This window comes from Mus musculus, chromosome 3 (genome assembly GCF_000001635.26).
Source record: "Mus musculus strain C57BL/6J chromosome 3, GRCm38.p6 C57BL/6J".
NCBI lineage: Eukaryota > Metazoa > Chordata > Mammalia > Rodentia > Muridae > Mus > Mus musculus.
Window position 1 is genome coordinate 156,182,520 of NC_000069.6, and position 26,068 is coordinate 156,208,587.

The window sequence follows — 26,068 nt, forward strand, 5'->3', positions numbered from 1 at the left end:
TTGCGTCTTTCCTGGCCGGTCGTGAGAACGCGTCTAATAACAAAATTCTAGACTCTAAATACCACCACCACCACCCTCCCCGCAAACACACACCTGTTTCTAGCTGCAAATCCTTGCTAGAATACTTCTGCTTCATTAGCATTTCTCAGATTCTCCAGTGCCTGTGGGTTTATCACCTCACTGTAAGTACACAGAATTATAGCTCTTGTAATCCCTATTCTGTATTCCTTACAGGGCATGCTGCAACACAATTAAATACAGTCCCACACTGTTTAGATCAAGGATAGGTTCTGAGAAATTCACTGGGCAAAACTTTTGTTATGGGAACAGTCTGCTCTCTCACATGCTAAGACAAGTGGAACACCATGGTGGTACAGAAACTCATGGGGCCATTACCTTACAAGTGGTCCTTTGATGATGAGTGTAGTTACTAAGTAATTCAATAAATAAGTGCCTCCATTTAGAATGAAGTCCCAGAATGCGTTGATGTCTCCTTGAATGTTATTTTTCCCTAAGACTAAATGGTCATTATTGGAAGGTAATGGTCCTTAAACATGACAACATTGGTTCTTTTACATGGACATCTCCAGCATCACCCCTTCCAGGTCTTTACCTCTCCTGTGGAGCAGTGCTTGGCCCTGTGGCTCTCATATCTTTACACACAGATGCATTTTCAAATATTCTCATGTTGCTCTTTGAGTGGTATTCTCTGAAAGAACCCATTAGTTTCATGTTCATTTAGACAGGACACTGTGATAGATTTTGAGTCACATTTTGTCCCTGGACCCATTTGCAGCTTTTCATCTGTATTAGCTCAGAACCAGATGGTCAATTTTCCCACAACAAAACCCGTTAGATCTTCATCACCTCCTGCTACAGACATTCATAACTCAGGTTGTCAGTATCCAAAGAGAGCCTCTTCTACCCATCCCTCATTCTATGTCACAAATTCCCATTTTCTTCCATGTATTCTTATTGTGTATTCCTTCAAATCCTATATTTTAGGGCCTGATTCATACTTCATTTTTCCAGTTTATATCATCAAAACAGATGAGGTTTGTTCTTTCTTACAATTTTATCTTAAAATACATCAGTGAAATATTGACACCTTTATACTCCCAGTACTTAGGAGGTAGAGGCAGCATAAATAGGAGTGCTACTTCAAGGCTGATATGGGCTATAAAGAGACCTTGTGTCAAAAAAAGAAAACCAGAGTAGATGATAGGTAGATGATAGGTAGATAATAGATAGATAGATAGATAGATAGATAGATAGATAGATAGATAATAGATATAAGATAGATAGATACATTTATGGGGAGATAAATCGTAGGTAGGTAGGTAGGTAGGTAGATTGATTGATATATAGTAGATAGATACATTTATGGGGAAATAAATGATAGGTAGGTAGGTAGGTAGATAGATAGATAGATAGACAGACAGACAGAGACAGATAGATAAATGCTACTTAGATGATACAGATGATAGATAATATAGATGAAAGATAATTGATAGATAAGTGATACGTAAACTGATTGATAGATAATAGATAGAAGAAGATAAAGAGATGATAGATAGATAGATAGATAGATAGATAGATAGATAGATAAATGTTGGTAAGTGATATGTGATATATAGAAAGGTGATTGATAAACAGTAGATAGATATATAGAATATATATATGGATAGATAGATAGATAGATAGATAGATAGATAGATAGTTAGATAGATTGAGGTATAGAAGATAAATAAGTAAATGGCTGATAATTGAATTGATGCATAAATGATAGATGAATATGTAGTATATAAAATTAGTCATATGTGCTATTTTATAGGCAAGCCAATCATGGGCTAATCATCAAAAAAAAAAAAAAAAAAAAACCTTCAGAGCCTGAATAATCTTTGAAAGTCTCATGACTATTCAGAGCCAGTAGTAAGGCTGAACCAAACTTTTCTGAGGTTCAATTTTTCCAGGTTTCAAATACAAATACTAAAATTATGTCATATTTTATAGAGTATTGGCTTGAATAATCCCTTACACAGAAGGGCCCTACTTTGCATCAACTCTAGATAGAAGTTTATGTAATCTTGTGCAATGCATAAATTCTGACAGATTTGAAACATGAATATCCAACTTTCTAGTTCAGGTTCAATAACAATTCTGAAATTGCACAAACAGGCTGAATAAATGGTTCCATGGGTAAGTACACACATTGCTCTGGGAGAGGACCCAGGTTCATTTCCAAAACTCTACTCAACTGGTGACTAGAACCCAAGATCTAAGGTCATTCTAAGTATATGACCCACGTTAATGTCTGAGGTCAAGTATGCATATTGCCCCCACCATGATATTACTAATATATTGCATATTATATAATTAGATATTATTAATATATTAAAATACTTATTTTAAAAGAATTCCATATAAATAGTAAATGGGGGAAGTTGAATATCCTGTGTTATTTCTCAGCCTGAGCTGCAATTTGGAGGCTTATTTTTATGGTTAAGTGAGATTTGTAAACTTTAATTCCAGGACATATGTCTTTCCCCTAGAGAATATCAAACTGGAAACTTTCCAGTTCTTTCCCTTTGTAAATTTCCAAGTCACTTGCAGTGCTTCCATGCTTAGAATGAATTTGTCGGTGAAGAAAGAGAAAATGTGTTATTGGGGCTGTGTGCAAAAGAAGGGCAAGTTTGGATAGGACAAACCTGTCTTCCATGAGAATGACAAAGTGCATAAATATTAGTTGGCTGCTTTTGTTAACTTGATTTATTTTCCAAACACCCATACCTTAGAAAAATAACAATATGAAGTCTTTTTTATACTTCTTGCATACTCTTCACTCACTAACTCCAAACCACATCTAGAATAGTATCCTTGCCTTTGTAAAATGTAAGTTAACACTCTGAGATCCCTATATATGACTATCCCAGCATTAGTCCTTCAGAGTCAAGATTTAGACACAAAATGCAATAGTGATCCACACTCCTTCTATATTATGTACCTAAACCTCAATCTAACACTTATTTTGTTCTTTGTGATAATTATTGGGCAAGTCAATGCAAGCTACTAAGTTTTTTTTTATTTTTGATAATTGAATTCAATTTTATTGGTCACTGGCCTTATCACTATGCTACATACTGGTGATTTGTGTGGGTTTTACATATAGGAAAAGGTGACAACTATTTTGTTCTTCTACCAACATTATTGAAATTTTAAAACAAAAACTATTGCTCAATATAACAAAGCTTGTGACTTTGACTTGCAAAAGAAGTTTTTAGATAACTGTCATTAAAAAGGTCAGAAGGTAGATTTTGTGAATTCATATCATTCCTAGAGAGGTCTGCATTAATTCTATTTCCCCAAGCTTTCATGAGTTATAGCCATCTAGATACTTAACCTCTGTGGAATAATCTCACCACAGAGCCACAGTCTTTGTGGAGGAGTCTGCATAAAGTGCCTTACTTAGAAGTTATTTCTAATCATGATAGAAACTACCTGGCAATCCTCCCCTTCTTCAAGTTCAGGAAGTCTAATTTATGATGTTAGAAGACAAGCATAGCCTCACACTCTGAGTAATTAGGTTGGATGGGAGGGTACACAAGGAAACACTTTAATTAATGGGTTATCTGTCTGACACTGCACCTCTAATCTTCTCAGGACTTCCATGAGTGGCACTGAGTACTCTGAAAAACTGTCCACTGCTTGTAGGGAGATGCACATATTCTCAGCTGGCCTCATCCTTGGTCAGCCCAGATTTCTACAGAGCACAAGGATAAAGTCCATATCTTCCATCAGGATGAGAAACATGATGGATGAATCATGGTTGGAATATTTCCTGTGTACCAGAAATTGCAGGCATTCAGCTTTCTTTGATGATGCTATCATAGTATTGATTAAGTGAAAAGGAAATGAAAGTATTTATTATCAACCTGGAAAAATTAGAAGGCTGATTTTTTATGTGGTAGAAATTCCTCATAGTAAAATACTGCTGCATTTTCTTGACAGAATTTTGAACCTCATTCCAAATGAGGTAGCTCATGTCTATAATCCCAATACTTGGGAAACTGAGGTAAGACTACTTACTAGGCCAGCCTCTAGTCTATCTGGTGCTACATAATGAAATTCTCAACAAAATAACACACACACACACACACACACACACACACACACACACACACACACAGAGAGAGAGAGAGAGAGATATTGAGAGAGAGACAGAGAGAGAGAGACAGAGACAGAGACAGAGACAGAGACAGAGACAGAGACAGAGACAGGGACAGGGACAGGGACAGGGACAGGGACAGGGACAGGGACAGGGACAGGGACAGGGAAAGAAAGGGAAGGGAAGGGAAGGGAAGGGAAGGGAAGGGAAGGGAAGGGAAGGGAAGGGAAGGGAAGGGAAGGGAAGGGGAAAGACTGAGCCATGACTGGCTTGGGTTCTTTTCATTGATCAGGATTTGAGGCAGGAACCACTTGCTGTGTGGATGAACTTCCTTTCCAGTATGCAGAGTGAAGCAAGTAGACATAAAATAGAAGCAAGAAGAAATAAAAGAGAAGAGATGTAACAAGTTGCTATATGTTTGGGATTAAAACAATAGTCAGACTCTGATATAATCCAATTCAGTGAATTAGGGAATTTAAAAACATTCTCAGGCAACTTCCTCATTATTCTTAAGTTATTTTCTCTCTCATATTCACATTGGAACTCCTCTAAAGAAAGCAATGTGCTTAAGGACAAGTGACCATGTTCTTGTCTGAAAATGCCTCTCATTCACCTATGACTATAAAAAGTGAACAGTCTCTGCAGTGTGAATAGCCACACTTCCTCATACAAACACCATGTGTCACATCAGGACCTACTCTGTTAATCATTCTGTTCTGGACAGTAGAGCGCATCTGAGATAAAAGGGTAACACCACCACTTGCAAACATGAGGTGAAACATCTCTATCAGTCCCATTTCACTTGTTTATACATGTGAGGGCTTCATCTTTATCTCAACCTGGTCCCAGCCTTCTCTTACTTTCCAGCACTTTCCTTCCCAGCCTCACCTGAACCCTGCAGCAGTGCTTGTATGCTTACCATGTGCCCAGTGGTGGGCACTGGCTGCAGAGAGGCTAGATGGCTGCTTCTCATCACTCCCTGTGAAAGCATGTAGCACAGCTAATCTAGCCTTTCATCCTGTGCTGATCAAGAAGAGCAAAGGACTACAGAAGGCCCATTCCCTGAACACTGACACTGGAATAAAGCATAGAAAAGGAGGCTGTAGTTTTGAATTCCAGGTACATCTGTCCATTGCACTGACCTTTCTGCTCCTCAGAGGCAGGAGTCCCTCTTATCTGTCATAAAAGCACAGGACTCTTTTTTTCTAGTTTATCTTCTAATGTTTTACTGGTACCCACTCTGTTAGTCACTGCCCTTCAAATCTAGGGAGTTGGTTTCTGCTCTGTCCTGTAGATTTTGAAACAGCCCTTTTTGTTGTTTATAGTTCTTGAAGATTAAATCTATCTCTATTATCTCATTCCTGAGTTCTTTGTCCTTCCATTATTGTCAGCTTTCTAGGTAGGGTCTTATGTGGAGACACACTGTTCTTAGTAGGGTCTCATGTGGAAACACACTGTCCTTAGTAGGGGCTCATGTGGGGACACACTCTCCTTAGTGGAGTCTCCTGTGGAGCCTCAGTGTTAGTAGGGTCTCATGTGGAGGCATACTGTCCTTAGTTGGTTCTCATATGGAGACACACTGTCCTTATTGTCATACTACAATTTTAAAAGTAAATGAGTATCATCAATTGTAGAATTTTCTCCATGTGAAAACTAAATTCAGTTTCAATGTGAATTTGCATTGGGTAGATTTCCATTGTCTTTCTTCCTGAGGCTTCTACCCAATGCATAAACAAAGTTCCCTTCCTTTGAGTGGCTTAGGTGACACAGTGTATCGCTTCTCATTTACACAAACATTCTGTAGGATAGAAACACAAATGCATTAATTCAACTCTAAGTGGTGATGGGTCTTCATAGGACTCTCTTCATATCTCACGGAATATAAGAATTAAGCCTTGACCAATGTCAGATAAACTACTGGTTGTCCCACCCATCCTTGCAGATGGAAACAGTCTCTATGGACTATTGTATAAGGGCAGTCTCTTCAGTCTCTGAGAAAGTTACCAATAAGTTGACTTTTATTTGTGACTGAGAACCTTTCCCCATCCTGCCTCACTGCCATGATTCAAGTAGAAAGCCAGGGTGTATGTCTGCTCCTTCATATTCCTTTGAGGCAAACCCAAACGGAAGCCTTCCATAGTGATTTAGTTTGCTCACTACCAACACTGCTCAACAGTCCTTTCCTTCTCCCACACAAACCCACAGTGAGGCTATGGAGCCCACTGGGACTATGGTAAGAATGTTTTCTCCAGCTACCTCTCAGGATTCTGAAAAAAGGGTTTGTGATTTCTAGATAATATTGCCTTCTTTAATATCCATTTCATCACTCTTGAAAATGATGGTAGTGAATTCAATACTGAAGGGATAACTAGACATTTCAGTGAGTGAGGAACATTCCCATAAGAGTAGTACTAAATTTATGTTCCAATGCTTTTCTTAAACAAATGTCTGTCCTGATGGTCCATTACTGGAATAGTGTATTCTCCTTACCTCAATTTCCCCCAGCATGAACTCGTGGAGGCATCTATTTGCACTGTTGAAAAGTTACATGTTCAATGCTATTGACTCACAGTTGGTGTTCGGTATTTTTTATGCACTATACCACCGTCTGTTGAGTGTCCTTTCATTCTCCTGTACTCTAGGAATGCTCCATTTTCTGTAGACAGATCGAGTCAGTCCATTCTCTCTGCTCAGCTCATCCCCTTCCAGTTGTGTATGTCTCTGCAGCTTTCTCCTTCCAGCTGTGTATGTCTCTGCAGCTTTCTCTATCCTTACTTGGCAGCTCCTTTCCATGTCTTTCCTCCTTTCTTCCTCAATGAGTTCTTCCTGAGAGGCTGCTGTCTTCCAGAACTTCTACCTGTTCAAAAATCCTGTTCTTTATCTCTCTCACCCTAACTCCCATCAATTTCATATCTTATCTTCCTTCAGCCATGTGAGTACAAATGTTGTGAATATTTCAGAAGAATGATGGGATTTAAAAGATTGTTAACTATCCTAAATCAGATAGGGGACTAATATCCAATATATATAAAGAACTCAAGAAGGTGGACTCCAGAAAATCAAATAACCCCATTAAAAAAATGGGGCTCAGAACTGAACAAAGAATTCTCACCTGAGGAATACCGAATGGCAGAGAAGCACCTGAAAAATTGTTCAACATCCTTAATCATCAGGGAAATGCAACTCAAAACAACCCTGAGATTCTACCTCACACCAGTCATAATGGCTAAGATCAAAAATTCAGGTGACAGCAGATGCTGGCGAGGATATGGAGAAAGAGGAACACTCCGCCATTGTTGGTAGGATTGCAAGCTCTGGAAATCAGTTTGGTGGTTCCTCAGAAAATTGGACATAATACTACCATAGGATCCAGCAATACCTCTCCTGGGCATATATCCAGAAGATGTTCCAACTGGTAAGAAGGACACATGCTCCACTATGTTCATAGCAGCCTTATTTATAATACCCAGAAGCTGGAAAGAACCCAGATGCCCCTCAACAGAGGAATGGATACAGAAAATGTGGTACATTTACACAATGGAGTACTACTCAGCTATTAAAAGGAATGAATTTATGAAATTCCTAGGCAAATGGATGGACCTGGAGGGCATCATCCTGAGTGAGGTAATCCAATCACAAAGGAACTCACACAATATGTACTCACTGATAAGTGGATATTAGCCCAAAACCTAGGATACCCAAGATATAAGATACAATTTGTTAAACGTATGAAACTCAAGAAGAATGAAGACCAAAGTGTGGACACTGTGCCCCTTCTTAGAACTGGGAACAAAACACCCATGGAAAGAGTTACAGAGATAAAGTTTGGAGCTGTGAAGAAAGGATGGACCATCTAAAGACTGCCATATCCAGGGATCCATCCCATAATCGGCGTCCAAAAGCTGACACCATTGCATACACTAGCAAGATTTTGCTGAAAGGACCCAGATATAGCTGTCTCTTGTGAGACAATGCCGGGGCCTAGCAAACACAGAAGTGGATGCTCACATTCAGCTATTGGATGGATCACAGGGCCCCCAAAGGAGGAGCTAGAGAAAGTACCCAAGGAACTAAAGGGATCTGCAACCCTATAGGTGGAACAACATTATGAACTAACCAGTACCCCAGAGCTCTTGACTCTAGCTGCATATGTATCAAAAGATGGCCTAGTCGGCCATCACTGGAAAGAGAGGCCCATTGGACTTGCAAACTTTATATGCCCCAGTACAGGGGAACGCCAGGGCCAAAAAGTGGGAGTGGGTGGGTATGGGAGTAGGGGTGGAGTGTATTGGGGACTTTTGGGATAGCATTGGAAATGTAAATGAGGAAAATACCTAATAAAAAAATTAATTCTAAAAAAAAAAAAAGATTGTTAAATAAGCATTCTTGTTTCAGTGTCTTTTCTTTCCCTATGAAACCTGTTGTGGTAAATCTCCAACGCAAATAAGCCTGGGCAATGAAAACACAACAGAGTTAATATGAATACACGCTGTGTGCCTAGATTGGGCAGATCTACCACTACACTACCATCTTCCCCATATAAGAGACCCCTTAGAACTTGTAGTTTCTCCAGGCCAGGTGCTTCTTCTCTTTTTTCCTCCTCCTCCATCATCCTTAGTCTCTCTTTTTCTCTCCCAAAACCTTCAGCTCCTCCTTCCCTTCTTTCTCCCCCCAGTTGCTGGCTCTAGCCTTTATCACCTGAGTGCTGACTTATTCCTTGCTCTCAACCCCCCACAGGAGAACAGAATTAGCATCAAATACAATTAGCCCCAGGGCTATCTACTCCAGTGTCTTTGTCTTTCCCTATGAGACCTATTAAGGAGGGATTTCTAATTTTTCTAATTACTTTTCAAAGTATTAATCTGATACAGGAAGAGCAGCCATAATTTTTACACAGAACAATGATTCCAATTTTCTTTCTGGTATTGCATCTTCTTTTTCTTCTTAATCAGAGTAATAACATCGAAAAGGAAACTTTGTAGCCAATAGTTGCTTGCTTGAATGAAGGTAGTTAAAAGCTTTGAATAGTAGAAGTTTACTTGGCCCATTCCTGATAACACCCTGCTCAGTGATCAAAACAGGTAAAGAAAACCATGCAGGCTATTAAGTATTTCATGTTATGCCTTATATTCACTGGCAGGAGGTGCTAATGCAAGTCTTCTCAATGACCAAGCATTCTTCACCACACAGATGCTTCCATTTTCAACTTTATTTTATACAAAGATATGCAAGAGATGAGGTTGGCTAGAATGTAAAGCCAATCTTTCTTCAGTAAATATTTTCCTTGGGATAGGACCTTATGCGTCCTAGGCTAGACTTAGGAACTAAGGATGATCTTGAACTACCAATTACTCTGTTTCTATCTCTAGATGCTGGGTTATAAGGGTGTACCACTCCGGTTTTCTTTATATTATTAATTTGTTGTTTAAATGCATAGGGGTGTTATCACTTATATGAATGCCTTCCAGTATGATCTGTCATCATCATAATTCTGTTCACAAGATAGAACAGCTTCATTTTTTGAGTATGAGTTTATCTTCCTAGAGATCATGAAATGGATTCAGAAGCTGACCCTGGAAAACATGAGGACATACTGTGAGGCCAGCCAACCCTCTGAGTTTCACCTTAATGATGTTTGCTCTTCTCTATCTCTAAATCAATGTGAATGATAGTTATAAACCAGGATTGTTACCCAGATAAAATGATGTATGACACTTTAATTGAGATAAGAAAAGACACAATTAGCTAAGGTTACTTTAAGCCCATTTGTCATATTTATCATTAAAGGAACCTCCAAATCTGTCCATTAAATAGCTCAAGGGCAAAGGTATTCACTGTCCATAGGCATGAATTCCCTCCCAGCAGGACACATTAAACACCTGCTATCTTAGTGTCAGTAGGAAATGATTATGAAGTAGTGACAGCAGAGTCTTTTGCAACTAGTCATTATACATACCCATAATGTAATATCAATAAAGGAAATGTATATTAAATAAGGCATTAATGCTTCACTTTGCAGTAATATTAGCCAACAAAAGAATATGTAAGTCAAGATTCAAATAATTAGATATCTAAGTTTAAGAAAAATATTGTAAAGCTTAGATTGCATGCACTAAACATATAAAATCAGTATGTATCATTTTCACTATCTATCTAGATAGATAGATATAGACATAGTCATAATATATATGTGTGTGTATCAATCATACCATTCTAAGAAAATACATATTTCCCATACCCAATAATATCACTAGAAAACTGGTGTTTTGAAGAAAGTATGAAACTACTTCCATATAAAGAATAGACCACCCTTTAAATTATTTCCTTATTTGACAGTCTGTGCAGATAGAACCTACCATGAAGTTGGCATCATAAGGAATGAGGAATTAAGCCAAAATGCAAACAAAAAAGTCACTTATTTCGTATTGACCTTTATAATGAAAGTTATTTTCCTCATGAAAAGATCAAGATATGTTTGGGCTTAGTCCTGGTGTGGGATTTTAAAGATGTGCAAGGACTCAACTCAGTGATTATTCATACACGTTCCCAAATGTCACTCACTGAAGGATCAGAAACTGTGAAGAAAGGGAGACATCATCCTTTAAAGAGTGAGGTTTCAGTCTGATTTCACCCTCCACGAGTTCTCATTCTTCCAGGTAATGCTCGAATAATTTTATGCACAGCACTGCAAATAAAGGTAGAAAATTCTTGAAGTCTGTTTGACTCTGGGCTTAATTGAAATGCCTCTTCCACAATCATGGCTGCCAATTCAACCAGCAAGATGATGTGCTTCTAAATGATACGAAACCAGATAGTACATTGCATCTTGTAAATGATGCATCATAGCAGTAAGAAAAATCTGTGTTTCTTTAACCAAACCCAACAGCCTCAGCCTCCGTAAATCTCTTTTATCTGCACCAATAATTACCGCACTTCAGCAAGGCAGTTTTAATTAAATGTCATCCTTTAAAATCAAGAAACACTTGCAAGGTCAAGTAGGTCTAGGATAAGAGTAAAGTTTGCTCTCAAATTATGAATCATTTGATACTCTGCTATAAAGAAAAATTGTAAATGGGGCATACATAATTTTCCTCGCACAACTTTAATGAGATTTTGACCATTCTGTAATTGTTTTCTCTATGTAATTTTACGTTTGTTAAAGGATAATGCTTTTATACTTTAGATTATAAAACACATTTCCCCCAGAAATTTATTTCATGCAAGAAATAGGAGACATCCTTGTTGAGTTTCATGACTATGAGTAAGTATTGCATGGATAAAGAAAAGAACTACTCAGCTTATAAATTTTTTAGCTGCTTTGTAGAAGTTCAAGGTAATTTTGTTGGCTATTTCAAAATGTATGAGTTATATCTTCAAATGAATGTATAATTTAACACATTAGTAACTAAGGTATGCTAAAGACATTCACCAAAAGAAATACCTAGATTAAATACTGTTTTGACTGTTTTTAAAAGTTTCAAAATTTGAAATCTTTTAGGTCTTTTGTCATTTCAGCCTTGGAAAGTTAAATTCTTGGGCTGGACAAAGCAGGGTATTAGAAGAATTTTACATGAAGCTTGATGTACACACAACAGTTCCATCTGCTTGGGCAGTCAGTGCTTCTCTCTTTCTCAGGCTTTGAAGCTGTAGCTTTGAGTTCCACAAAAAGAAGAAGACTGTTTCATATGATATCAGATCTATGTGAAAACCCATCCCAGCCTTTAGTTTCTCAGTTCTCTTTAAGCTTGGTTCAGCTGCCACTTCTTTTTTGACTGTGTCCCTGAATCTTCTGTCTCTTTGTCCTCCTTTAGTAGCCAGGAACACATGCCACTGAATGTTCCACCTTTAATAATGAATTGTTTATCACTGTCATCTTACATAATAACCATATATAATGATCTACTAGTAATATGCTATTGAATTAAACCAAAATGGTGTGTGGGCATTGTCTTTCCATTGATATTATTCCAATTTTACATGGTAACTAGTGTGAGGAAGGAAGTTAGTTTATTCCAGTCTGACTTGGAGAATGATCAAGTAGTATTATACTTCCTGTTGATATATGCCTAATATATAAAGAAAGCTAGAGAGAGCTAGTCCTGACTATGAAACCATTTGTGCAATTTTCTTCTTATTCTATTATTCTAGATGTTCAGTCTTCTGGGGCATTAGACTTTGCATCTATAGAAAAGTAAAAATGGAGCCAACTTTTCTAGTAATTAATTTGGAGACATGCAAGGCATGCAAGGATTCAAAGCATAGTCATTATGTTAATGAACAAGGTTCTATTGGACCTAGTGGTTATAATTATGGCTGGATAGTCATGAATTGTCCTAAGCATTTGGAATTTTAACCTCTTGAGCATTCCTGTGTCGAAACTTCAATGGCATTATAGTAAGATACTGAATCAAAAACCATGCTTAAACTCATAGTGGTGCAAAACAAGAAGTGTAGAAATAGAAATAAAGGATTGAATAAAAGTGAATATTTTGAAAAACACTGAACACTAAGGTGATTATTATAAGCAATACTGTGCTGACTATTTCCAAAGAGAACCAGGAAGATGTTTCACATAGGTCTGGTAGATGGAGAGTACCAACTCTACTAAGTAGCCCTCTGACCTCCATACACATATCATTGCAAGCATGTGCCTGTCCACATTCACAAAGGCACTGACACACACTAATAATAATAAGTAGAACTCTAAAAGCTAAATGACTATCAGAGAGAAATTAATGTCCCCATCATGATAAAATGAAAGATAACAGAAGTTATAGGGTGTGGCAAATAGTCTGGTTTTATTAATATACAATATGTACATTTTTTAAAGTATCATACATTTCTTACTGTGCAGAATTACTCCATCAAAATCATAATAATGTACATATAAATATATAATTATCAATTTTCCATTGACACACAAACATTTTATGAATGTATTTTTAGAAAAATGTATTTATAGAAAATTGTAAGCTGACTATATTTTAACAGGTTTCAAATTGTTGTTGTTCAGCTATCCACTGATGCTCATTTTCTGAGGACCACTCAGTGACTCCACAGTTCTTAGAAAAAGTCACTGAAATTTCCACTTCATTATGTATACTGCCTTTGAGAGACCATCAGGTATCCTAAAGAGATATGTAATCTACGAGTGAGAGCATTTGAACCACTCACAGATTGAAATGGGTCATTTTATGGAAATTGAGACATTCCTGTAAATGTTAAAGACCCTTTAAAGACTTTTGAGAATATCTTTAGGTTATTCATGTCTTTATAGTTGTGTGACGTTAAATCAAGCCAGGCAGTAACTCACTCAGCGGTGGACAAAGCATTACAAGAACTGAACTTGAGACAAGTTAAGACTTTCATGAAACTAGCACAATCCAGGTCAAAGTTTTGGAGCACTTAGTCTTTATTTGTATTCAATATCATTTATTCAACATAAAGTCAAGGAGCAATTACATTTTACTACATGTCTATGTTTTCCAACATCCGCATATGATATGATTTTGTATTCTTAGCTGTTCTTTACAGTAAACAAGTACATATGTCACACAAGAAGTGTAAATGTTATAGTTGTTACTGTGTGCCTGCTTTTAAGGGAAATTTATTAGCCTGTAAAAGAATAAGAAACAAACACCACAGAAAGCTTTTATTTTGCTTACACTTCTATGTCACTGAGGAAGTGAGGGCAGCAACTCAAACAGGGCAAGAACCTGAAGTCAGGAGCTGATGTGAAGGCCATGGAGAGGTGCTGCTTACCGAGTTTGCCCACATGGCATGCTCAGTCTGCCTTCTCATAGAACCTAGGACCATCAGCTCACAAGCAGCATCATTCACCATAGCCTGGGTTTTCTAACATCAATCACAAGTTAAAAAAAAATGCCTGGTAGGTTTGCTTACAGCCAGATCTAATGGAATACATTTCTTGCATTTCCTCCCCTTAGATGACTGCTGCTGTGTCACGCTGACATAAAGCTATCCAGCACAGGAGCTTTGGAGACTGTGGCAATATAGTTTTTATGCTTCCTGGCTTTTAACAGAGACTATGGAGACATCATCTAGTGCCTTTTGTGTGTGTGTGTGTGTGTGTGTGTGTGTGTGTGTGTGTGTGTGTGTGTGTGTGTTTGAGACAGGGTTTCTCTGTGTAGTCCTGGCTGTCCTGGAACTCACTTTGTAGACCAGGCTGGCCTCAAACTCAGAAATCCGCCTGCCTCTGCCTCCCGAGTGCTGGGTTTAAAGGCGTGCGCCACCACGCCCGGCTTTTGTGTGTGTGTGTGTGTGTGTGTGTGTGTGTGTGTGTATCTAGTGCCTTTTATATGTTAGGCAATCAATTATGATTTTCTTTCTTAAATTTTGAGATAAGGTCTTGCTAAGTTGCCCGAAACAGCTTTGCACAAGCAATACTGTTTCAGCTTACCACATGGCCAGTGTCATAGGTCTGTGTTAGACTAGGCTAAAGAACATATTTTATACATTAACTTAATTAGAGTTGCACATGGTGAGCATATTTTTTAATTTTAAAAATGTAACTGCCAAAAATATTCAAATCAGTAAAGCAAAATGAAATGATGCATTAATTTCCTTATTTTTCATAATTAATTTAAAAAGTACTGACAAGTATGGATAAAGACATTTTTGCATGCATTTTAAGAACCCACAGATAACACTTTCATTTAATAAATATTATTCAACATCATTTTAATTTTATATTTGGAATTCTAATGTGGAAGTTGCATTTCTTTTATTTATGTTAAGTGCATGCCACTCAAGATTCCATGTAAATCGAGGCTTGTGCTCCAAAGGGCATAATAAATCTGTATTCTGAGGCAAGTATTAGTGACCATGGCCACATAGCATGTTTTGAGGTTACCATGGAGGGGCATGTTTCCCTGTGAGATAGGTGATACCGAAGTTGGTAGCAAATGAATGTTAAAAGGAATGAGAAATACAGACCAAGCCTTTTTTTGTTTGTTTGTTTTTTAAAGTTTTTGAGGTGTGGTCATCTGTAACTCAGGCTGGCCTAGAATTCACGTATAGTCCAGGCAGATTTAGGGATCCTGATTCTCCTGAATCTCCATTCCGAGTGTTGAGATTACAGGTGCCTACCATTTCTGTTCCATTTGTCTCTTAATAACAAAAGTCCTTCTCTCTAGTAGTGAACTATTAAATAGTCAATCATCTACGGTGCTCAGCATAGATGCAGCTTCCATGGAAACCCTCAGATTGGGGTGTGTAGAAAATGCACTGACCCCGTCTAAACTTAGATCAGTTGTCTGCTAGAGCTTTGTCAGAGTTCTCTCCATTAAATGTTTTCTCACTAAAGAGCATATATTTTTTCAACTTAGAAATAACTATGCAATGAAATGATACTGATATCTACCGTCAATAGATCAATTCATTCCAACACCCTGTAAGATTTTTGCAATATATAAATAACACTTATCACATACTAGAATGCTACTTTTAAGGTGGAAAAAATGCAAGATAAATATCATAAATATTACTCTAAGAAGGACTTGTAAGAAGTACAGTAAGTGAGAGAATGTAAGCATTGGGCACCTTTAGAGGGAAGGGACGACTTACCATCTTACCAGCACAATTGTCATTAAAACACTGGCATTTGTGCAGACACTCTCAAGCTAAGTGTGAAGACAGGAGAACATAATTCTAAACAAAAGGAACAGCTATGTTCAGAGCAATGCTATGGGCAGACCTGGGGAGAGTGCAGGGATAAGAGGATCTCTGGAATGGCTGTCTTGTCTCCTCAGTTTCTTTATTTTATCCTTTAAAAAAAATGTTTTATATGCACAGACATGCAAAGCTGCTACCCACCTATGAAAGAGACTATGTAGTATTTGTCTAATCTAATATAATGCTTTCCAGATATGGGCATTTTCTTGCAAAATGTGCTTTTTCTTACAGTTGAGCAGAATCATACTGTGTATGTATGCCACATTTTCCTTATTTGGTGTTCACCTATGCTGATTTTATTTCCTTTCTATTTTGAATAGAGAAGCAGATGAGCAAGGGTGAGCAATCCTTTGTGAATGTGTGTACTGGAATGACAGTTCCATGTTTGACTTTCTGAGGAACCTGCCCACCAATTTCCACAGGGGTTGTAATACTCCCAACACCAGTTAGTTCCTTATCACCCATCTTCTTGCTCCAAGAGTTCTCCCTCTGCACCTGCAGGAAGTGCTTCACCACAGCCTACTTCTCTATTTTCATCAAGAATACTTCACATTCTCATGTAAGGACATGTTCTGAGCAAGGTAGGCTCAGCATTAAAGAGCAATGTACTGTCTTTTTGTACTGGTTCCCTAGGGTGCAGTGCCCCTACTGACCTATGACTGTTTAAGTCCCTGGTCTTTATTGCTTGTCTAAGGGAGACAATGCAGTATTCAAAACAGAAGTTCAATTTGTAATGCATATTCTAATGTTAGAATGTGTTAAAATGGGGTAATTGGCATCTGAGAAGAGACCCTGGGACCCTCATTGGCCTAACTGGTTAAAAACTCTGTAAAACACTAGGAGCCCAAGATGCACACATACTCTGTCACTTCAGATCAGGATACAAACTTTTATTAGACACCTCCTATCCATCATTTTGATATTAGAAATCCAAGAACTTAGAACCTTGAAGAAATGAATGAAACTCTTTACAAACAAACTTGCAAACGTGAAAGAATACTCTGAAGACTTTTTAAAAAGAGCAGAAACAGATCATGTGCGTCATGATTAATTGTGTGTGTGAAGTTGGAAACCTTTCTTAATATCCAGGTCACATTTCCAAATAGATATATTTTTTTTTGCTATTATCTAATTGCAGTACATTTGATTATGCCAAGGACCAGACTCAGCTTGGAGCAGGGTTCCTGAGAGAGGGATGTCTGGGAATGGTGAAGTAAATGTCTAGAAGTCAAATCAAGGGTCCAGGCTGATGACTTATGATCTATTTGAGACAGCTTTTCAGATTGATCACTCTTTCTGTGTGTGTTCTGCTTGAGACAGTTTTCTCTTGCTATTCTAAAAACTCTGGACAGCTCATCTTCTCAAGATCAAAAGCCCAGTCTTTTATTTACATATTAATGCAGTCTTTACCCTTTTGATTATCCCATGAAAGAGCATATCACAGCCCCAGGATTCTTAGAAAGAGACAAAAAACACAAGCACAGACAATAAGACAGCTGAGTGGGACCCCACCCTGAAATTATCATTCCTACCATGCTTGGGCCTGGACCTTAAACTCCCACCTTATAGACTGACCTTGAATTCAGGAATCTGCATGCCTTTCTAGGCTTAAACAACAACAATACAGTTGAGTGGGCTCTAGTCCTGTGATCACCACTCCCTACATCTCTTTATCTTCCTCCTTAGTATCTTTCTGTCAAGTTGGCTCATAGTGTAGCTGCCATCTGTGAAGCTCTTTATACAATTCATATTGCATTCATATATTCTGCATAGTTGAGAAATTATATATTTTTGAACTCATGTTTTTAGAGTTCTTTCTCATAGCCTTAAGGGGTGTCCTAAAGGTTACATCATTTCACTATTTTGCTGAATCATTAGACACACCCTCAGCTTCCAGACTCTTGCTGTCTCTGATTATCATGGTGTCATTAACCTTGGCAGAGTGGCATTCCTTGAAGGAGGAGAGTTAAAATACATACATTATTATACAAACAAGCCTTAAGCCCACAGCAACCATCAACACCCTGTGGAGGCCCACATCTTGCTGGCTCTGTTCTAGGGACAGGAACCATATCATTCTGTTCCTTATATGTCCAAGCAGGACTCATCATGACTGAGTTATAGAAACAAAAAGGACAGAAAACATACCAAGATGGTAAACTGAAATGAAACACTCAAAGAGCAATGGTGTTGACCAGAAAACAGTTTTTTAGATCATAATCTAAATCCAGGTAGATACATGGAATTTTATGGGTCCCATCTGTCCCTAAAACTTTTATCTCAGATCCTGTCTTCTTCCATGTTTGTGTGTTCCTTCATCAATCTCTAAATCCCTACCTTGTGCCGAATGACTTGGTTGCCTAATTTCTGAGATTCTGGTTAGCTCAACTGCAGTCTGCCTTACATTGTTTTCTTTGGAGTTGGCTGAATATTTTATCTGTTTTTCTCGTTCATCCTGTGTTAAACCTGAGGACTGAGTAAAAATCATAGAAAGCCCCACTGTACCTAAGAGGGAAGTAAGACAGTACACAAGATTGACAGTAACCATGTTGCCACCCCTTTGGTGGGCATTTGTTGCCCTAAAAGGCTTCCAGTAATTAAATTAATATTTCAAAGTCCAGGAGATGTTCTAGAGTTTAGTAGTATTGTCAATTTTCTTTTTCAAGTCTCAACCCTACAAAATGAGTGGACAGCATTCTGGAAAGAGAAAGAAACTTTCCTCCCCATCTAGTAATGAAGACATTTTTAAATCAATGATTGAACATGATTTTCAAGGTGGTAAAAATCTAATGTGTTTCTCTGCTTTTTACATTAAGGTAACGATTTGGCAGTCACAAAGCAATCTTGGCCATGTATCTGAAAACATAAAACCCAAACACTTGTAACTGCCAGGTCTCTAATTTTCTGCTTGTCACACCGAGGTGTACAAACTAGGAAGATAGTCTATTTTGTGTAACTTCAGTCAGCCACAGCAGCTAAGATGGAATTTTATGTGGCCTATTCCCACCTATAGGTTCCCAACAGCTTCCTACTCTCACTGTGTACTATAAAGAAACAAAATACTCATAACCTGACAACAGAAAAAAAAAAAAAAACAAAAAACAAAACAAAAAAAAAAAACAGAATCTTGCCTGGAGAATGAATGGCCCTCCTCATAAATTTTACAGATTAAAAGCTATTTATCTGTAATAAAAATGTTTAAATATAATTATTTGTACAGCAATTAAAGTATTGTGTTGATTTGTAATCAACTTGGTATTTTTAGGAATAAATCATGGGCTAAAGAGTTCAATCCCAGCACTTGGGAGACAAAGAAAGGCAGATTTCTGAGTTCGAGGCCAGCCTGGTCTACAGAGTCAGTTCCAGGACAGTCAGGGCTACATAGAGAAACCCTGTCTCAAAAAAACAAACAAAAAAAACCAAACAAACCAAAAAAAAAAAAAAAAACCAAAAAGAAATGTGTGTGTGTGTGTGTGTGTGAGAGAGAGAGAGAGAGAGAGAGAGAGAGAGAGAGAAAGATCACACCTTCAAGTACTATGTGTAGATCTACAGCAGCAACCTCTCTCCTCTCTGAAGAACAGAGTTGGGTTCTCATGCTCTGTGACTCACACGCTGATAAAACAGTCAGTGGACAGAATGTGGGCCTGCTTCCTTGAATGGAAGTCAAACATGCTACCATGTCAACTGCCTCTTATAAGATTGTAAAATACATCTTGAAAAAAAAAAGTTATGATGCCCATAAAGGATGATTTATAAGAGCATTGCAATGGAGACTCAATGGAGAAGGAGAAATTTGGTGATTAACTTCAACAAGAACTATGGTTTTCTATCAAGGAATGTTTCATGGGTAGCAGTACCTGTAGATTGGAAAATTTCTAAGGCAAATTACAGGGGTAAATGGAATCTCCAATTGACATATTCCACTAAGGATAGTCTGTGTTGAGAAGACAAAGCTAGAAGTAGGTGATAAGTTTTAGGCACAGAGATGGACAGAAACAAAGGAAGAATGATGTCTGGCTCATTGACCTTAATTCTACAAGGACACTGAGAGTGAAACAAAATTCAGGGTATATTGACCTTAATTCTACAAGGACACTGACAGTGAAACAAAGTTCAGGTTAGGCCAACAACAGGCTTAACTCTGATCAAAGCTGGATCAAAGCCAGTATCTGTCAGATATTATTAATTTAGAAACATATATGATTATACTGAGCGTCTTCTGAGCAGCCTTTGTTTAATGACTGATGGATTAAAATCAATTTTCACATCCTTTCCCTTGCTCCTAAGTTTTGCTCTGAATTTGAGCTGAAGAGAAAAAAAAATTTCCACATTACTTAAGGACGAAGGTGGTATTTGTAACAGATAAAAGGCATAAGTGATAACAGTTCCTAAGGAAAGAAATCATTTGAGTAAATGTCTGAAACATCTAACAATGATTCTCTGGGCCATTAACCACCAGAGCAGTTTACATGTCTTATAGGAGAAAAGTGAGCAAACTGGATCTTGGTTGTTGTTTCCATACCAACTCTACTGAAAGTTTAAGTGAGCCACAGTTTACCAACATTTTCAAAGCCCTGAATAAATAAAGACAAATGAGATTAATAATGAGTTTAAAATTGACAAAAATCATTAGTCTACAGAGATGTTTCTGTGTATTTAGATCCCATCTGATATCCACCATGTTACTGCTCATGCCAATGTAGATGCCGGCAATTAGCTGTGAGCTGCCGTAGCCCTGTTAGCCGAAACACAGATCAATGCTGCTATTATGAAGACAAAATCAGCACACCAAAATGCTTTCCTCACGCTGTCTAACATCATCCATATTGATGTTTTCTGTCAATATATAATAATACACTGTCACACTTGATGGGACAGGAGGAACCGATTACACAGAAATTGTACTGGAATATGTTTTTAGGCATTGTTTCTCAGCAACAGTGTAATCAAAGTGCTTATTGATTCAGAAACTGACTGCCTGTCCCCACACGATGTACGAGGCAGCAGCATATGTTACTTATTCTTATTCATTTCACAGTTGTGTTTAAAGGTGTTAATAAAAGGAAAAAATATGTAATTCATTCTTGTATTCCCCTCTTGTCTTTACTTCTTTGGCAAAATCCATAAAATTGTCAATGATTCTTCACCTTCTGTCTACAAACCTGAAGGTTTTGTTTTTTATGATTCATCTATGAATGATCCTATTTCCTTAACTGTTTTCCTCACCCTAATCTGAAAGATTATCTTCTCTTATCTAGATCTAGGTTGCTCGTCTGTACTTGTAGCCAATTTTCATGTCGTCTCACTGAATTACCAAAACACCAGTATCTAGATGCTACACTTCCATTCAGAGTATACATATGTGTGTATGTGTGTGTGTGTGTATGTATGTATGTATATATATATATATATATATATATATATATATATATATATGTTTGTGTGTGTGTGTGTGTGTGTGTATGTGTATATATGTATGTGTATGTATGTATATATGTGTATGTGTGCATGTATGTGTTTGTGTATATATATGTATGTATGTATTTGTATGTGTGTATGTATGTGTGTATGTATGTATGTATATGTATGTGTATATATGTATGTGTGTATATATGTATGTGTGTATATATGTGTGTATGTATGTGTGTATGTATGTATGTATGTATGTATGGTGGGAAAGTTCACAATGTATTCCAAAGCTCAATATTTTACCATTTTCTGAATCTCTTCCACCCAAGCATGTTTCATTCTCAGCCAGGCTTTGTCTCCTATGACATTCCTGTCTTCAAGTGGCCATTTGCCATCTTGAGATCTTGAAAGACACCCCTTTCTCTATTATTTTGGGTACCTCCTATACACTATAAAGCCAAATTTCCATTTGAGTGTTTGTGATGGTTATGATTAGATGTTAACTCAACCAAATGCTAGAATTCCTTGGGATACAGGTCTTTGGCCATGACTGTCAAGAATTTCCCTAACTGAGTTAATGGAGATATAAAGAACTATCATGAATGTGGGTGGAACCCATGAGCTATAATCTGCTCCACATGGAAAGGAAAAATAAAGCTGTACATGACATATACACTCATCGTCTGCTTTCTGCTCTTTAATGCCTTGGGCTCCGGCCCCTGAGGCTCCCCATCAATGATGGGCTGGAGCTTGGAATTTGGGCATCACAGCAACAGCAATAGTAGCTAAGTCTGTTTTTAAGTATACTGTTGTAAACTTCACTGATGTGTTCTACATTTATTTCCTTTGTAGTAATTATGAAATGAAGAGGGCATATTTTGTATGTAAAAGTTTTAGTCATGAATTATTGAGCTTTATAATCATAGCTGATTGGGATTTGAATGCTGTCATGGTACATTCCCACTGTGTGTCAACCCAGCTTCATAAGCAGTTGTTCATATACTACAAGTCCTCAGAAAATACTTTCTTCTTAGTGATTTAACAAGTACTCAGTCAATAAGACACACAGTGAAGTCTGTTTCGGTCTCCTCTCAGCACCATGAGAAATACCTTTGGAAACATCTTGAAAGGAGAGAAGCTGCATTTCTTCTTTTTATTGGGTATTTTATTTATTTACATTTCAAATATTATCCCCCTACCCAGTTTCCCTGCTGAAAACCCTTATCCCACCTCCCCTCCCCCCTGCTTCTATGTGGGTGCTCCCCACCTACCCACTCCTGCTTCACCGCCCTAGCATTCCCCTATACTGGGGCATCAAACGTTCACAGGAAAAAGGCCGTCTTCTGCTACATATGCAGCTGGAGCCATGGGTCTCTCCATGTGTACACTTTAGCTGGTGGTTTAGTCCCTGGGAGCTCTGGGGTACCACCTATCCATGTCCAAAATTTTAACCCAGAATTTCTCCTGTCTAAAGAAAATACAGCGACAAAGAGTGGAGCAGAGACTGAACGAAAGGCCATCCAGAGACTGCTCCACCTGGGGATCTATCCCATATGCAGACACCAAACCCAGACACTATTGCTGATTCCAAGAAGTACTTGATGACAGGAACCTGATATAGCTGTCTCCTGAGAGGCTCTGCTAGAGCCTGACCAGTACAGAGAAGCTGTGTTTCTATTCATGCCTTCAGAGTTTCAGTGTGTGACCACTTAGCTTTGTTGATTTCAGGACTGTGGTAGAAGAAAGTTCATGATTGTGAATATGTGGTGAAGTAAATTGGATTACTTCGGGGTCACCAGGAGGCAGGAGGCAGAGAATGAAAAGTAAGTAGTGCCTGAAGAAGTTCTCAAAGATGTACCCTGAATGAACCCACCAACTGCAATCGGGCACTACCTGCTCTGACTCCATCAATGATTCTTTCTCATCTCCATATAGCCAGCCACTGGGGACTATATTGTTAATACCGGAGATTTGGTAGGTATGGTTTTAACCTTTTTATGTCTAAAACATAGCAGAGCATCAATAATGCAAAGAATAAGGTGTCTCCTAAGATCAAGGGTTCCACAATAACTGCAAATGTACTTCTTGGTTCTCTCACTTATGATACTGAATATCATTTTATATTACCCACTATGCACATAGTTGTTGAACGAGATCTTTTACTTATCCAAGCATACTGCAGCTCCATACACGACTGAAGCAATGACAGCTCTGTGCTCTTGTTTATTCATAGATTCATCCACTGTTTAATATGGCTGAATAAAAACGGAAAAGGTCAGAAACTTGAGACAGAAACTCTCCAAAGTATATGCATTTGTGAAACAATGAGACATAAAGGAAACAGATTTTCGATGTTATAGGGAGCGACCGGGAGCAACTAACTATACCTAGAGACTTTGAAGTAGTCTCATGAAATGCCTATACATGGAACAGTGCCCCTTCACCTCGTCCATGTAAAAGAACATTATCCTGCTCTATATTTCATATTCCTCTTCAAATACACATTTGTAAATCCTGATACATAGTCATTAACCATTTTAAAAATCATTATTTTCTTAGGAATTAAAAAGATTATTGTTTGTACACTTGAACTTCATCTAAATGAGAGTAAAGAAAAATAAACCATCAATCTTATGTGTTCATAATGAAATAAATGACTGATGACTTGCCCAAACCCAGGTGACTGGAATTTTCTAGTATTAATTACACTTATATAATAGCATTGTTTATTACTTTGTCAAATAGGAATAGGATCTAGAGAATTTTAGATGCTGTGTGGCACTGTTCCTATGGAAACTCAAACAAATGTCTACTAACCCAGGGAATTAAGACAGACCATAGTCTGGATGCTATCAAAGTCCATCTTCATCAATCAATGAATTTCATTGGGATTATTTCTTCTAAGGCAGTTGGGTTCTTCTCAGTCCCTCCATAGAGTTCAGCTGGTTTAGGCTTGTCTCCCAGGAGTCCATAACTATATACACATGGGGAAGAGTTGTGGAGTGAATCTTGTCAGTTTCAGGGATTTCCTGAAGTTTTTGTTTGTCTCTTGAGTTTGATTCACATGTGCTGAGTTTAATGTAGTTTCTTACAGAACTAATCCAAGACAGAAGGTTTTACCTCAGAGGAAATTACCACATAGAAGATGTAAATAATAGTTTTCTTTTAAGGTAAGTCCTCTAGGTTGCAGAATAAAGAGTTCTTTATTCTAATATCACAAAATATGAAATAAATAATACCTTCAGTTATATTATCCATCTTTAATATTCCCATGTTTTTTCTAACCTTCATAAATTAACTAAACATATATAGAGTATACATTCATCACTTTGATCTGAGAATGCATTGATAAGGTTTTATTTTCAATTGTAATTTTATAGGGTAATGTTAAAATATTCTCAACTTATAGGTCTTTTAAGAAAACATTGGGGAGCAGGTTCATAGAGGCAGGGAGGAGCATATAGGGGGATTATGGGGAGGAACTGGGAATGAGAATAACATTTGAAAAGTAAGTAAATAAAATAACCAATAAAAAATATGCAATCTTTTTTTTGTAAAAAAAAAAAAAAGAAAACATTTACTTCTAGTTTGGTGGGCTTTCAACCTTCAGCATACAACACCTGCAACAGACCACAATAATCAAAGGCATGCCTTGCTTCTGACTCACCTTATACACTGCCTATGGCAAGTTCTCTGACAAAATGCTCATCAAAGGAATAAATGATCTTTGTTTTCACCAAATGAAAATGTATTACAATTATTATTGCAAATTTTAATTAGTTAATGGAGTTAATTCCTATAATATCTAAATAAAGAAACATGATTGAAGTCAATTCTCAATTGAAGTTTCCTCATTTTTATACTAATTCATATATAATGATGGAGCTCATAATATTTGGGCACATTTTCCCTGACTAATCCTTCAATCTTGTCTCTGTCACATCAGAATTAGTTTTCTGAAATTTACTTTCTTAATGACTCCAAACTAATTCATTAACAGTCACTATACTTAGGTGATAGAAATATTAAATGAAGATTTAAGTACAGACACTTGTTTCTCTGCACAAATTTAGGAGTTCAAGTCATTGATAATTTCTATTGTGAACCTTAAATCTATTATTCCATTTCTAGTTTTTCTCCAGATTTGTATGTATTAAAGTTTAGTTAAATAGGTTATTTTTTTCCTTTTTTTTTTTAATCAAAATGCAGCCATGCCCAGATGGTTGAGTAAAGAAAGTCTGCATTTTTGTTATTAAGGACAGATCTAGCAGAAAACTCATCAGCTAGGCTGGCTGTCCTGTGATATTAATATATTTTCTCTCATGAATGTTAGTTGACCTGAATCACTGTCAAGATGTTTCTATGTTAAGATACAAAAATGTGTACATTCTATTTTTGAAAATCCTGCTTCTTGTGATTTATGTGAAAGAACACACATACCAAAACAATTGAACGTATCTGTTCTGCATGATGCATACACACTTTTCTCAACTTCTATGTATTTACAGTTTCTTATTAAACATATATGTCTTTCATATGGGAAATGCCTTTTTGCAAATATTTTTGTTTATGCCCTCAGGCCAGATGCTGACTAACAACTTTAATATTATTTCTATTGTATTTGTTCATTGGATTTCACATGTGCTGTGGATCCTGGGAATTCACAAAGAATCTGACTTCTCCCTTAGCAGACTCCAAAGCTAGCATCAACTTTTCCCAGGTACTACTCAAACTAGCTATTTTTACCACAGCTATGGAGTCTGTTTTGAATCCTTTCTAAGAAGAGTGCTCTGTGTGCTG